The sequence below is a fragment of the Mercenaria mercenaria genome, chromosome 6, assembly GCF_021730395.1.
Source record: "Mercenaria mercenaria strain notata chromosome 6, MADL_Memer_1, whole genome shotgun sequence".
NCBI lineage: Eukaryota > Metazoa > Mollusca > Bivalvia > Venerida > Veneridae > Mercenaria > Mercenaria mercenaria.
The window spans coordinates 68,201,515-68,217,235 of record NC_069366.1 but is presented as its reverse complement, the minus strand read 5'-3'; the positions used below and the strand labels follow the sequence as shown (position 1 = coordinate 68,217,235).

General features: G+C 34.0%; 1 pseudogene; it reads left to right on the top strand.

Moving 5' to 3' along the window:
* Nucleotides 1-5,637: 5,637 nt before the first annotated feature.
* LOC123550439 (uncharacterized protein K02A2.6-like) lies at nucleotides 5,638-15,014 on the top strand (annotated as a pseudogene).
* Nucleotides 15,015-15,721: the final 707 nt, after the last annotated feature.

The following is a 15,721-nucleotide window of genomic DNA, read 5'->3' as shown; positions in this document are numbered from 1 at the left end:
AGATATTTTAGTAAGTAACAGAGTAACCTTGTTGCCTAGTTGGCTAATTGCCTAAATAGATTTAAGTGAAATCATATTAGCAGGTATTTATTTGGCATTTTGGATAACATTTTACGCAAGCATTAATTGCACCTTGGATTCACAGGGACATAGGTGACGCATCACAGTCTCGAATGCTGATAATTTTATAATTCTAGAGTATGTTTGGTCAACTTCAACAATCTATGTAACACTTTGAATGAATGGCTCTGCTTTCCTTCTGCAAAAACTGCATTTTTGTCGTTATCGAAGATTGTTTTAAAAAGAAAAGTAATCTTGTAGAAACAGACATAATCTTATGATCGTTCGATGTTTAAATACTTTGTAACATTTGCGCTTTCTATGGCAAAATGGAAGCATTAGATTAATTATGTAAAAAAAACATATTATCTTGACAGTTATCTACTAACAAATACAAACAAATGTAATTTTCTTTTTTAAAAAAATCAGGACATTTTCAGCAATTTTACTGGTGTTGTTAACATTTATTTTGACACATTTTATGCTAAAGCTGTATTGACGCAAGTTTGTTTCACCTGATGGGAGCCTACCTGGGTTATAATAATATCCCCCATCCCCCATCTCTTTAGACTGAAACATTACAGTAACAAAGTTTTAATCATAAAAACCTTAAGTTTATTTTAACATATACATTGGGATAGGAAATTCGTGCCGACTCCTTCAATCTTTGCATCGTAGGTGAAATATATGCAGATGTTAACTACTGATAATTAATAAAGTATGTTTAAATTAATCTGTATGCAGATAAAATTACAAATATATCATTAAATGATGGCAGATAATGTTTTAGAAATACACAAAAAGATGTGATACATTAAGACAAGTTAAGATAATGTTGTATCCGAAACTATAAAAAACACAGAATGCCAGAATAAACCAGAAATAAACTCATTCACATTAATCTTTCCGTGCTATGCAAATTCTCCGAGGATTTCTATAATGCAAACTATGCATGAAGAATTTATTTATAAAAGGGGAGTATTAGGTACCGATGGTAAGTGAGGTTGAAAACGCGCAAATCTAAATTCGCTAATATCCAACAGTTAATAAAAACTCCGCAAAACATTTTTATGGCAGGTAAATTTTACTTTGCATCAAAAGTGAAAAAAATGATATAGTAATGTCACTTTGTTTAATAAATTACATTTTGTATTTGATAACCTCTCCAGTAACTACTTTTTTCTCTTAAAAGCTATTGATCTCTAAAAGTAGTAATTAAAATGTGCAAGGAGAAATGCACCGAAGCAAAATAATAGCATACTCAGTTTGATAGAATCTGTTCATGAGAGGTAACATCAGCACCATGGTAACACAACGACTCAAGCAAATCAAAATCAGTGAAGGGTACTTTATACTAACATGGAAATTTATTCACAAAAAATAACTAGCCGTCTCTGAAACAACAGTATTAACTTCCCTAAACAGAAGTGCAGATAAGACCAAATTCCACCCAATTTAGAGCACTTGAAACCCGCTTCAAAAATCCAGAAACTGTTCGGGGAAACAGCCATGCCAATTTTACACAAAAACCTTTTTATTACGATCTGGTTTCGAGAGTAGCCTTTGAATATTCACGTGTTTAGCATGCATATAGTTTACATCCATCATAATGATTTTCAACAAATGTCCAATTTTCCTGGATTTTACATTTACAAAATGTCTGATAATCTTTTATAGAATGGACAATCATAGAACGCATACTTATTTTCTTATATAACTACAAAAGTTCAAAATGAAGATAGTATTCTAAGCATTTAAAATGACAGCAAATGAAGAATAGATAAAAATATGTATTTCAAAATAACAGAAGATGTACTTATCAAAAACGATAATATTATCTGACCAAAAGCTGGAAAAAATCCGGAAGCAAGCCCACATTTGAATTTATTATTTTATGCTTGATGTTTTTTTATAAAGAAACTATGTATAAAGAATTTAATTTTGTATATATGACGTATTTCTGGAAATATCAGGCACAGCATAAGCGCGGTGATGATAACCCATAACATTTTCCAGACATACAAAATGTTTAAAATATCAATTACATGAGCTATTTAAGTCCCGATGAGAATAAAACGTAGACAAAATGTGCATAAAGCCTTGCATTATGAATGATTGAGAAGAAATATAATGTTCACCAACTGAGCATTGATGAGAAAATGAAAATTTAAACTGAATAATAAATCACGTGACTAAATTCCAGCAAAAGCTTAGAAATCTATTTATGTGGTAGCCAATGTTTTGTTTTTAGATTAAGATGCGTTAAATGTTCTGTTTTTATATGAATCATCTTTGTGAATATGTAATTTGAGTGATAACCTTGTGTGTTTTTTATGTGCTACGACTAGTTGCCGTTTGCAGAAAATATGCGTGTGTGTGTGTGTGTGTGTGTGTGTGTTCGGGTTTAATGTCTCTTTTAACAACTTTAAGTCATATAAACGACGGTGTCTACTTGTAGCAGTGAGCACAATGCCCAACTTTATAATACTGTCTCACTGGAATGTCGCGCCGTTGACACGTGACATAATATCCCACCCGGTCACATTATACTGACACCGGGCTGCCAAATCCTAGCACTATCCTCTTAATGCTGAGCAGCAAGCGAGGAAGCTACTAGTACCATTCTTTACGTCTTTGGTATGACGCGGCCTGATCTCCCACACTAGGCTACTGAGGCAGTTGAAAATACATGTTGCATCATGGTTCTGGCCTGATAGACTCTCCAAGATTGTTATGTATCGGCTTTACCTGTTAAACTTCTGTACGTTTCGAAAATAAATTATAATTTGATCTTGTATTGTTATACCACAAGTCATAGCTTAGTGTCTCTAGTATGTCTACATTCTTTCTTTAACAAATTTCATAATTGATTAGAAGTTCATTTCTAGGGAGAAGCAACTAAAACGGCGGGAAATATTGGCATATTTAGAAGTATTGTGTTTTGTACTATTCGATATAGGAGCTTAAATTGAATGCAAGGAATGATATTATAATTTGATACACGGGAATTGTTACCATGCCCAAATACTACTAGATGCGAGTAAAGTGTAACGAACTGTTTCGAAGTGTTTAACTCATAATACAAATAAAAAAGGAACAAATAAAATGTCAAAATATGGATTAAATTTTGCAAAGTAAATGTTATTGTTTCTAGCATCGAGAGGTCTGTCGTAGTTCCCATGTTAAACACTCGTCTTTTGGTCGAACCTCTAATTGGTGATTGTAAATCGAGAAGTCTCTAATCTCTCATGGACGATATTATATAAAATGACGTATAGGAGTAAGGCTTATTATTCTGCTTGGTTGCATTCTTTGCTACCGAAGGATCGTTTGACAGATTTTATTAACTATCACAACAGCAATCTTTAAGTGCCGTGTGGCGGCTGTAAAAGGTCTCCCAGTACTTGAATTCAGTGTTGTTATATTTTCTGATCCTTCGGGATCATGGAGCCCATTCAATTGATGTGTAATAGAGTTCCGCTTAAGCCGGTGCTAGGGGGCGTGAGAGATGTTGCATGTTTCATTACCTCTCATGAACACACTCTATCAAACCAGTCTGCTATTATTCTGCTTGGTTGCATTCTATGCTTCCAAAGGATCTTTTTACATATTTTATCAACTATCACAACAGCAATCTTTTAGTACCGTGTAGCCACTGTAAAAAAGTCTCCCTGTACTTGGAGTCAGTTGTATTTTTTGGTCTTTTGTGATCATGGAGTCTATTATTCAATTGATGTGTTATAGAGCTCCGCTTTAGCCGGTGCTAGGGGGCGTGAGAAGTGTTGCATGTTTTATTACCTCACATGAACACACTCTATCAAACCAGTCTGCTATTATTCTGCTTGGTAGTATTCTTTGCTTCCGAAGGATCTTTTTACAGATTTTATTATATTTGACAGAGTCAGAGCACATGTATATAGAAAGTTCGTCTGCGGGCAAATTAAAATTAAAACTATACCGAAACATAACAACATTTATAAAAGAGACAAAATAGAAAAAGTGGAAACTCCAGAGGTAAATCCAAATTCTACACTTACCTGTCAGCATACTAGACTGAAAATGTACCAGACCAATAAACGAAAACATAACAAGCACAACATCTTGCGTCGTGTAACGCAAAATGTATGTGAAAAAGATATAAGGATAAGCAATGAAACGAGATCCTGAAGCAAGTAATATTAAAACTTAGGAAGACGTAGTTGCAAATAATATCTCTATGTACTATAAGTTAGCATTGCAGGCACGATTCGCAATGTAGTTTTCACAGAGTTTTGGTTGGAGTGTCGGGCATGCGTTACATAAGTTGAATTGCCAAATAACAAAATTTCTTGAGATACTTAAAATCGAACAAAAAAAATCACAATACACAAAGCACGAAAATCACGAGATATTTTCTACTTTTTTGTTTGCTTGGTTGCATTCTATGCTTCCAAAGGATTTTTTTTAAATAGACAGAGAATACATGAATCAGTGCAAGAATGTCTGAATTAATGAAAAAAATAAAAGAAAAGAAGAAACAACAGACAGTCATTTGATGGATGTTGTCTGCATTTTGCCCTTTTTCTTACATTTAAATTTTAATTAAGACTTAATTTTATACAAGGATGAGATAACAAACTTTCAGGCCGGCAGGTCTTGCATGTTCTTGCCAAACTAGTACTAATACTTTTGACAGACGGTACTTCCGCTCCTTGCAGCTTCTTCAAAAGCATTCTTGCGTTCCAAATGAGGATTAATGTAGAGTTTATATACCTAATATTCTTCAGTTTTTTTTAGAGCACAGAAAACGTGATACCATGACGAATATCAAATATTGAATTATTCGTACGAGTAAGATGTGTGGTTTAACACCTCATCAAGGCTTTTAGCATGGCTGATCATTACTTTTTGAACTTGTTACCACAATAAAAAGTTACTTTAGTATGTTTGCACTTGGTATTATTTTTTATTAAATACATTATCGCATGTTGTTTGGCAAAGGTCTAATGATCGATCATTTCATGTGGTTAGAATATAAATAAAGTGTACTACTTAGGAACTAACGAAGAAATATTTTCAAGTTGGTACTCATAAAAATCTATTGACGAAAGCACCGATTTATTCTTTTTGAATACTTTATTTTCAGAAGAATTAATGAGTGACGAAGGGAGACGGCACGATCTATTTTTAATAAATATTGTATAAATTATAAGTGATACAACTTTATTTGCAGATTGGTGTTACACATTTCTTTTACCCAATCCCCATATATCTCTCAATATTATTGAATTGTACTTGTTAGTGGATATTTGATTCTTTCCTCTACTGCTTCGCAGGCCTACTTTGCAATGTTTGAATCTGGCTTTTACCCTGTGTTGTACTGCTTCCTAGAAATCTATCCCTGCCTTTTAATTCTTTATAAAATTTGAAAGTAAATGAACGTTGATAAACCATACAATCATATCAATGGATCCTAAAATTAACCTATTCATATAAATTATCAAAATAATACCAATTCTCTCAGGATTTTATAGGACAAAATATGCACAAAGAATTTATGTATGATGCATTCATTGGAATATTGGGCATCATTGAAACATGGCACAAAATGCAGTTATGGCAGGTAATTTTTACTTCTTTCTATTAAAGATAAAACAAAGAATAAGTGTTTATGTTACGTAAATCCAATTAATGTCAAAATGTTTAATGTGTTACTGTTTGTATTATTAACCTCTAAAGTTTATTGTACGTTCAAACAAAAACTATCAATCTCCATGAATGAAGCAGCAAAGAATTCTAGGGACAGAAGATGTTATAAATAATAGAAAATATTTGAATGTTGCGAAACTTTGGATAGCACACTGTTCTGTTTAAATCACTCTGAGTATTATATTCAAAAGGCAGTGTCGTCAAGAATTCTTAGCTCCATAATCGAGCTGCAGTTACACTACTATTTATCCCGTTTAGTACGGAAGTTTAGAGCTTTCGAACGATGTACAAACCATTTAACCTCCCTGGTAAAACAACCGTGTCCATTGTACACAATAAAGCTTAATTTAGACACAAGTTTTGGAAGTGTTATTTTGATCAGTGAAGTTTTCAGCACATTACGAAAATGTATACGAAAATTCCATTTTACTGCTTTAGTAAATTCATAAAATAAATGCTTGATAATGAATTTAAAGAGAGCAAAATCAGTTAATATCTATTTAGGTATCTTACTGAGCAAAACATCAATTTTTTTGCAGAACCACTGCTAAAAGAAACATAGAAATGAATACAAAAACGTTACATTTGCAGAAAAAAAAAAACATCATTTATGCACAAATTATTAAACTGAAGAAAGCATTCACATATTAAAAAGAAGACATACGGAATTAAAATGACAAAATCTATAGCAACACAGACATACTCTATTCAGAATTATATATTTGTTTCCTCAACATATGTTAGCAAAACCCAAAAGCAAGCTCACATTCACATTAATCTTTGCATGCAAAACTAATTCTGTGAGAATTTTTATAAAGCAAAATATCCATACAGAATGTATTTATGATGCATTTCTGGAATTATTACGTGCAATATCAGCGTGGTGATGAAAACTTACAGCATCTTCCCGAATTAAAATTTTGTTATGAATATAAATTGCTTGGCAGCTTTTATATAGCTCCGACAGAATTTGCATTTAGAATTTTTATGGTTGATCTGAAGAATAATAATGTGAAGCAAATGTGCATTGATGAGAACGCGCAGGTTGATATTGGCTAGCAAATTAGTTTACTAAATTCCTACGTCCCGTAGTGAATACAATCTGTAAAAAGTGTCTATAGTGTTTTGTGGAATCCTAAGTGATAACATGATTATGTATTAGATGTATCTGCATGCATGTTTTTTAGGTTTTAGTTCTAAATAGCCTGTCATATAAATTAAATATGGCTGCCAACTATGTTGAAAAGACAAATTTTATATTGAACTTTTGGTGTGGATTCCGGTTTAGAAAATGTCTTCTTAAGTGTAAAGTCAAAATGCATTTCATTCGATGAAGCTAAACGCAGCTGTTGCAGCGTAACAATTATTGTGGCGAAAGCCGTCAACAGGAATACACCCCCCCCCTCCCCCGCACTCACCCGTCATTTATCATTTATATATTCATATTTAAAAATGTCTTTTTGCCATAGAAGTGACAGTCAGGTTAATAGAATAAAAAAAATTACAAAGCATTTTATAAACGCTTTTCCTAGTACAGTACGATGCTTACACAATTTGTGTTGTGGATATTTTTCTGTTGTGCGCCGTTCTATTGAAATAAGAATTTAATTATTTGTTAACGTTTTATATCACTGGTAAATATGCTGGTAAATATAACAATCCCACAATATTAACTGATTTGTATTGTGCTCTTGATTTAACCTGTCAAATATGCATACATTATACGCTCTGTGCATTCGATATTATAATATTCGGCCCAACTTCGGTGCTATCCGTATGTTTTACGGAAAGAAATTTTGGTTAAGTGTCTAAATATCATTATTAGTATTGTATTTAAGTGAAACACCCACTCGACGTTCGTATCTGTGACTCAGTGGTTACAGCACATGGCTCGTATGCGGGAAATCGCTGGTTCGAGCCCATTAGCGAGAACATTTTTATTTTTTATTTTTAATTGTTTATATGATTTATATGACTCCGATGACAGCAGTCTCGACACCGCCAGCGAAACTGAATGATGAATATAGCTAGTTGTAATGTTATTTATGAAATTTGTAATGTAGTGATATGAACTGTGAATAAAAAATAACATAAAAATATATATTAAAATGATGAGAAATTTAAAAAAAAAAAGAGATAAAAAAATACTGTACATGTACCAAGAATTTGTTGAAATTTGTGGAAATAAACACAGACACTGGACGGTTTCGATCTTACGACCTCCCGGTTTCAAGCTATTGACGATGACCACTGAGCTGTCGTGACTTTTGTACATCCGTATACATGCTTTAAATATAAACCACTTTAATTACTGGTTACTTTCCGTATACTATACGGAATGTACCGAAAATCAACCAAATATTAAAATATTCTGTGCACCGCCAAGGTAATCAATATGCATTTGACAGTTCAATAAAATAGAACAATAACTTAAACATTGTACAAAGAAATCAGCAAACTTAAAAATTGAATGTCAAAATTAGAATGGCATTTAGGTAAGAAAGTTTTTGTAACTTGATTTTAATTCAGCGAACTAATAGGTTCTAAAACGGGTTGATGCAACAGACAACTGTTCACTTCATCATTCAATGTTAATCGACATTACTATTTGTTATTTCTAATCTGTAGCTTTGTTCAATGTTGTTTATCAACACATGAAAAAGTTTTTTTGTCAAAAATGAAAATGCATGTAAACACATGTAAAACATGTATTTTAACAAGATCCAGCTGTATTTATCACTCAGCTACCGAGGTTTTCCGCATGGATTTAAAGAAAACGTGTACACATTAAAATTATTTTTAATGGTAGGATCTTATATCTATGAAACGTGTGTATTACATTTAGATTACATCGCGCACTAATATTTTTTATTTGGTTAAATGATTGTCTATTACCTAGAAAAACTTCACATTGATTAAATAACAGCTGCTCCATTCTCTACAGATACCAGCATTTCTATAGAGCTACAATTTAAACGACACGGGCAAAAATAGATCAAAGAAAGGCAAAAAAGATTAGCAGTACAAACTTCACAAATGCATTCAGCATTAATGTAAATTTTGCTTACATAATGAAATCATCATCTTTCATGTAAAGTTCTGCGTTTAATGTCCGTTTCTACTTTCACATGCGAATTTCTGTTTATTTTTTCGTGCTTATCTTTTTGACGGGTGTGACGTTTATTTACACTGTTCTGCACATCCGGAAAATAGAGTGGATTACGAATAAGGTTGATTGCAAGACTAATGATTACAACAATAACAATTATTCAATCTATATTTAGTGAAGGTAACACATAAAGTGTACATTAAGTATGGCCTTTACGTAGCAGCAATAACACCCTGTTGTGTTTCTGTTTGGTTCTATAATATCAATAGGTTTTTATTGAAAAGGATGCTTTGACTTTTAATCAGGTTATGAGACCTGCTCATCTAAGTTTTGTTTGTCAAGATACCATAATCAGAAGAGGGCAAAAGGTGTTTCAGTTATTTAAAGGCCAAATGTAGCAAAAATAGCTAGACCCGAGTAAATAATGAATACAAGCTACATACTTGGCATTATGGACATAGGGCAAAATGCGTTTATGTTTTTATTTTCAGCAATTGTACTTGAATAGTACAGCAAAATAAACGACAGAGTGAAACTATGATCCTCAGAACATGCAGCCAAGAAGCAGCTATTTCTGGGATGATTTATCTACACTATGATTAGATAAGATGGTTACATCGACGGGATCAATGGGCACATAGTTTATAAACCTGAACAAAAAGTTTGCATTTCACACATCTGTACCATATCCGACAAGCCTATGATCAGACCGTTCGATAATGACAAAGACCAATGGTCTTGTCAAAGATATAAAGTGTAATGTAACATAAATTACTTTGTTAATAATGACTTTGTGTGTGCGTGCGTGTGTGCGTATGCGTGCGTCCGTGTGTGTGTGTGTGTCAATATTGCTACATCACATCGCCTTACTAACGGTCCAAACAATTGTTAAAACGCAATGAAGTCGCTTGGATTGTTTGCATACAATTTTTAAAGTTCCTACTTTTACTTAGATTTTCATTAACTGTAATAACTATCTAGCTGAAAAGAATATTTTGAATCCCGGAGAACAGTCCTAATTAGCTTTAAGTTTAGTTTACAGTGATCCTATTTCCAGCTAAAATAATGTCAACCGTTTTGATATAACTACAGATATCCAAGAACGTTTATGTTTGACAATTCTAATATAAGCAATTCGAAATAAAAAAAAATCCATTTTATCGTTTAGAATATTATACATGTATGTTCAAAAATATCATGTTAACTGACCAAACATAAATCAAATAGAACACTTTGTTTAAACTAATCTGTCCATGCAAATCAAAGTCTCATGAACTTAGTCTTGTAAAATACATGTATTCATAGAAAATCTATAGATGAAAGTAGCATAAGTTTTGCAATAATGAAGAACTATTTCTATGTGATAAATAAATAATTTCAATGTAGAAAGATTTATTTTATACTAATTTGTTATAGCTCGATTGTGATGAGAGCTTCAAGCTTATTGGAACCACTCTCGAGAATATGAGCAATAGTAAGATTTATTGTATCTTTTTGTAGACAAAAACATATTACATAATTATAATTTTTCATCAAGGGGCATTGCAAGTTAAGAAAAAGAATGTAATACATTTCGCCAGATATTTCTCTATAATTAAATTGTTAATGATAATATTTAAACCCCACAGGACCAAAAACACTTAAAGCATGATGATTCGCATGCACATGATGATGGAACAGAAAGCGAAGAAACATTCATGCCAGATAACATTATCAAGAACATTTAGTATTTGGCAAAAACTTTCTTCTTCTGTGTTTTATTACACCTGTGTTAAAATGAATTTAAGTTGTGGAATAATCTCAGTTTTGCAATCCCCGAAAGCATTATCTCGGCTTATGTGTTAAACGTTTACCAACGATGAAACAGCACACATGATGCTAACTGATTAAAAATATGTATATCTCGAATGTATTTGTTCTTTTGTTGTGTCAGTTGTGTTGTTGATTAAGATAGCTAAGACCGGTTTTACCATATTCTTTGCTTTTTTCTGTATACATCTTAACCTGCAACACAAACGTACGTCAGATATCTTTATCTACTCAAATTGACAGTTCTATCTAAACCATTCATAACAAGAATTGCTACTTCCCAAAATTAGTAATAAGTAATAAGTCAAGACTCCTTCCACAATCAATAATAAGTTCTTTATAAGTCAAGACTACGGTTTCAGACTTTGTTAGAATTTATCCATTCTATCCATTCTTTGAACAACAGCTTCCTGTTTGACTAGGGAAAACACGTCAGTTTTCTGAAAGCAGTTGTCCTGATTTAATAAGTTACAGGTTTCATCAAGAAAAGTACATTCACACGTCATCTAAATTTGAAATTATGTATTTGTCTCACTTGTCTTTAGATTAAAAGTGTGAATTAACTATATGATGTTTATTTTCCGTACACTGTGCGACCTTAGTGTACCCTCATACAATTTATTATTTATTTTTAAGTATCAACCATAATCACTAAACGCACTTCAAATCTTTAAATGGGCATTTATTTTGATACGATGTTTTGTTTTGACAGGTATAAGTACTTTATTTGTATAGAATTTGTCTATGATTGCAAACAAAACCTTCTTGGCACTTCATGTCCTTTCTGCTATGGCTGGCCTTGTCCGACATTTACTCGGTCATTGGTTGTTTTATGCCTCGCTGGGTTAAAATACTACGATAAACACAAGTTTCATCCAAAGAGACCAACTCAGGCATATTGTTGGGATTATTTTTCAGCAGTTTTTAGCTCACATGAGCCAAAGGCTCAATGTGAGCTTTTGTGACCGCTCAATGTCCGTCGTGCGTCGTGAGTCGTCCGTCCGTCAACATTTAAAAAAAAAACAACTTCTTCTTGAAAACCACTGAACAGATTTACACCAAACTTCACAGAAATGTCCTTGGATGGCCCCCTTTTAAAATTGTTTAAAAAATTGAATTCCACACAGAACTCTGGTTGCCATGGCAACCGAAAGGAAACACTTTAAAAAATCTTTTTGTCCATAACCGCAAGGCGTATAGCCTTGATATTTGGAACGTGACATCATCTAATGGTCCTCTATTAAAGTTGTTCAAATTATGCCCCTGGGGTGAAAAGAGGCCCCACCTCGGGGGTCCCAAATTTTACATAGACTTATATAGGAAACAACTTTAAAAATCTTCTTTTCTGAAACCACTAGACCTAGACCTTAGCTATTTAGTATGTAGCATTGCCTTATGGTCCTTTACTAAGATTGTTCAAATTGGGGTTAAAAGAGGTCCCGCCCCGTGGGTCCCAAGTTCTACATAGACTTACATAGGATTTAAAAAAATAAATCTTCTTGCCTGAAACTGCAGGGCCAAGGCTTTTGATATTTGGTATGTTGCATTGCAGTTATCTACCACAATTGTTCAAATTATTTCCCTGGTGTGAAAAGAGGCCCTACCCTGGGGGTCCCTAGTTTTACATAGACTTATATAGGAAAAAATTTAAAAATCTTCTTGTCTGAAAGTTCAAGGTCTAGAACTTTGATATTTGGTATGTAGCATTGCCTAGTGGATTTCTAGTGGATTTCTAACAAGATTGTTCAAAATATACCCCTGGGGTGAAAAGAGGCCCCACCCAGGGTGAAGTGTTGTTAAATACAATGTCAATCAAGTGATAGCAGCCCCTCCCACTAGCTCCCTAGCAGAAGGATGTCTCTCTGATACCATTATATGTTAGTTGAATACATGCATGCGATATGACCACTTGTAGTGCTTGGAGAATTTGATTAGTATAAACATTATTTTATTCTGGCTAATTTCAAATCTTGGCCGGGAGGAATTGTAGTGTTGTTAAATACAATGTCAATCAAGTGATAGCAGCTCCTCCCACTAGCTCCCTAGCAAAAGGATGTCTCTCTGATACCATTATATGTTAGTTGAATACATGCATGCGATATGACCACTTGTAGTGCCTTAGTAAATAAACTTGTAGAATAGTTTTATTGAGTTACTCATTTCTCAATACAGTACAATGGCGACGAGGATAAAAAAAGTTGACTTACAATAAATTGAAATAAAATGTGTACTTTCAAAAAACGCTGGAATTTATGTTTACACATATAAGCAGGAACTTAAAAGTTTAGAACACTTTTTTGGACACCTTTGTTACAATAACTGTCATTTATCAATAACACTGATATTTTGACAATAAATATGGCACAAGGATTACCAGTTTTTCCCGCACTTAGTGTAAACGAGCCTGGCATAGACACAAGGTGGAAAAAATGGACAAACCGTTTTGAAAATCTTATGATTGGAATGAATATCAAAGACAAAACGCGACAACGTGCATTATTTCTTCACTATGTAGGGGAAGAAGTCAACGACATATTTGATACATTGCAAGGCACCAGGGACGATTATGAAACCGCAAAAACAAAACTGACTGAATATTTGGCACCAAAAAAGTGCTCAGAGTACGAAATCTTCAAATTTCGACAGGAAAACAGGACTCGAGAGAAAACATAGACAGTTTTCACACGCGATTGAGGGCATTAATCAGGAATTGCGAATTTCCTGACACAGACAAAGAAATTAAATCACAAATCATTCAAGGTTGTTCCTCCACACGGTTACGTAGGAAGGCTTTACGAGATGATCTCACGTTGGACAATTTAATAAAGGAAGCACGTGCCCTGGAACTATCGGATCTACAAGCGTCCGAAATTGAGAACAGTTCAAAGAAAGATGCAGTGAATGTCATGAAATCGAAACACAAGTCAGCATTAACAAAACACAACTCTTATCCGACCAGAAAGAAGGCAACATGCAAATATTGTGGATACGAATACCCGCATCAATCAGGAAAATGTCCGGCGGACGGAAAGACGTGCACATACTGCAAAAAGAAAGGTCATTTTGAGAAAGTGTGCAGGTCCAAGCAGAGAAATCGTAGGAAAAGCGTAAACAGAATGGATGGTGAAAGCTCTCAAAGCGAAACTGAAAGTGAAAATAGAAGCGAAAGTGAAAATGAAAATAGCATATTTGGATTATCAGTGAATTCATTGCAGTCATCAAGACCTAATTTGACCATCCAAATAAACGGCCAGTCTGTCAAGGCATTGATAGACACAGGGTCGTCTATTAATGTAATTGATGAAAGAACATACAGCAAGCTAAAAAACAAAGTGACTCTCAGTAAGGTAGACACGAAAGTATTTGCTTATGGTGCTAATAAAGTGGACTTATTTGGAAAGTTCCAGGCTACAATTGAAACCAAACACAAGATCACAACAGTTCCAGTATATGTGGCAAAAGGTAAAAGTGGCAACTTGTTATCTTATTTGACATCTGTTGATCTCCAGGTTATTCCTGAAATAAGTGTCATAACACAAAATAAGGTCGATGAACTTTGCGATAAATATGGATCTGTCTTCAAGGGTATTGGAAAAATGAAAGACACTGACTGTATGTTAACAAAAATGTTCAACCTGTCACCCAGCCGCACAGACGCATACCTTTTCACCTGAGAAAATAAGTTGAAGATGAGCTCCAAAGGCTTGAAGAGTTAGACATCATTGAGAAAGTAGATGGTCCGACAGATTGGGTATCACCGATAGTGGTGGCTCCGAAGCCCAAAAGCAAAACAAACCAAATAAGGATTTGTGTTGACATGAGATTGCCTAACCAAGCAATAAAACGCACAAGACATATAATTTCTACTATTGATGATATGATCGTGGACTTAAACGGTACTAAAGTGTTCTCTAACTTAGACTTGAATCAGGGATATCACCAGCTGGAACTATCAGAACAATCACGAAACATTACGACATTCACCACACATATTGGACTGAGAAGATACAAACGCCTAAGCTTTGGTATAAATAGTGCGGCGGAAATTTTCCAAAACGCTTTAAGCACGACTCTAGAGGGATTAGATGGTGTGAAAAATATTTCGGATGACATAATCGTATATGCTAGAAACCAAACAGAGCATGACAGAAGGCTTGGAGCAGTCTTAAAGCGACTACAGCAAATGAACATTACGCTAAATAAAAAGAAATGTGAATTTAACCAGAACAAATTAGAGTTCTTTGGATATGTATTTGGTGAAGACGGCATGTCGGCAGACCCAAAGAAGGTCGAAACCATCAAGAACACACCACAACCCAAGAATGTGCCAGAGGTGAGAAGCTTTTAAGCTATGACAAATTAATAATATGTGTCGCACTTCATTCAAAATTACAGCACAATTGCAGAGCCTCTAAGACGCCTGATAAAGAAAAACGCAAAATGGACATGGCAAAATGAACAAGAAGAAGCATTCCTTAAGCTGAAATCGATTCTCAGCAGTGATCCTGTCATGACCTATTATGATCCTAATAAGGAAACACAGATCATCACAGACACAAGTCCCGTTGGAATAGCCGCAATAATTCTACACGAAGGAAAAGTTGTGTGCTTTGCAAGCAGATCATTGACAGACGTTGAAAGAAATTCATATTCTCAGCAAGAAAGAGAGAATTTAGCACTCATTTCTCAATACAGTACACAGGGGGTCACTTGTTATATGAGTTATATAGGAAAAAATACTTAAAAAATTATCAAATCATATTTCCTAGACTGTTTATTTATAATTACCTGATGACACCAAGTGATAAGGGTCACCTAACTATGAACTTGACCTACTGATCCACTTTCTTGCTTTTTAAGATACAGCCTTGAAATCTGGACATGTACAGTTTTGTTCACCGATCTTAAAACTGACTTTCAGTGACCATAAGTGTGACCCACTGACCTACTTTCTTAATACTTTAGCATCAATTTGGCTTTTGAAATATGTAGCTCGTATTACTCTGGTGAACGGTCCAGGGTCATCATGACCCTCTTTCTGTGCAATTTAAACGC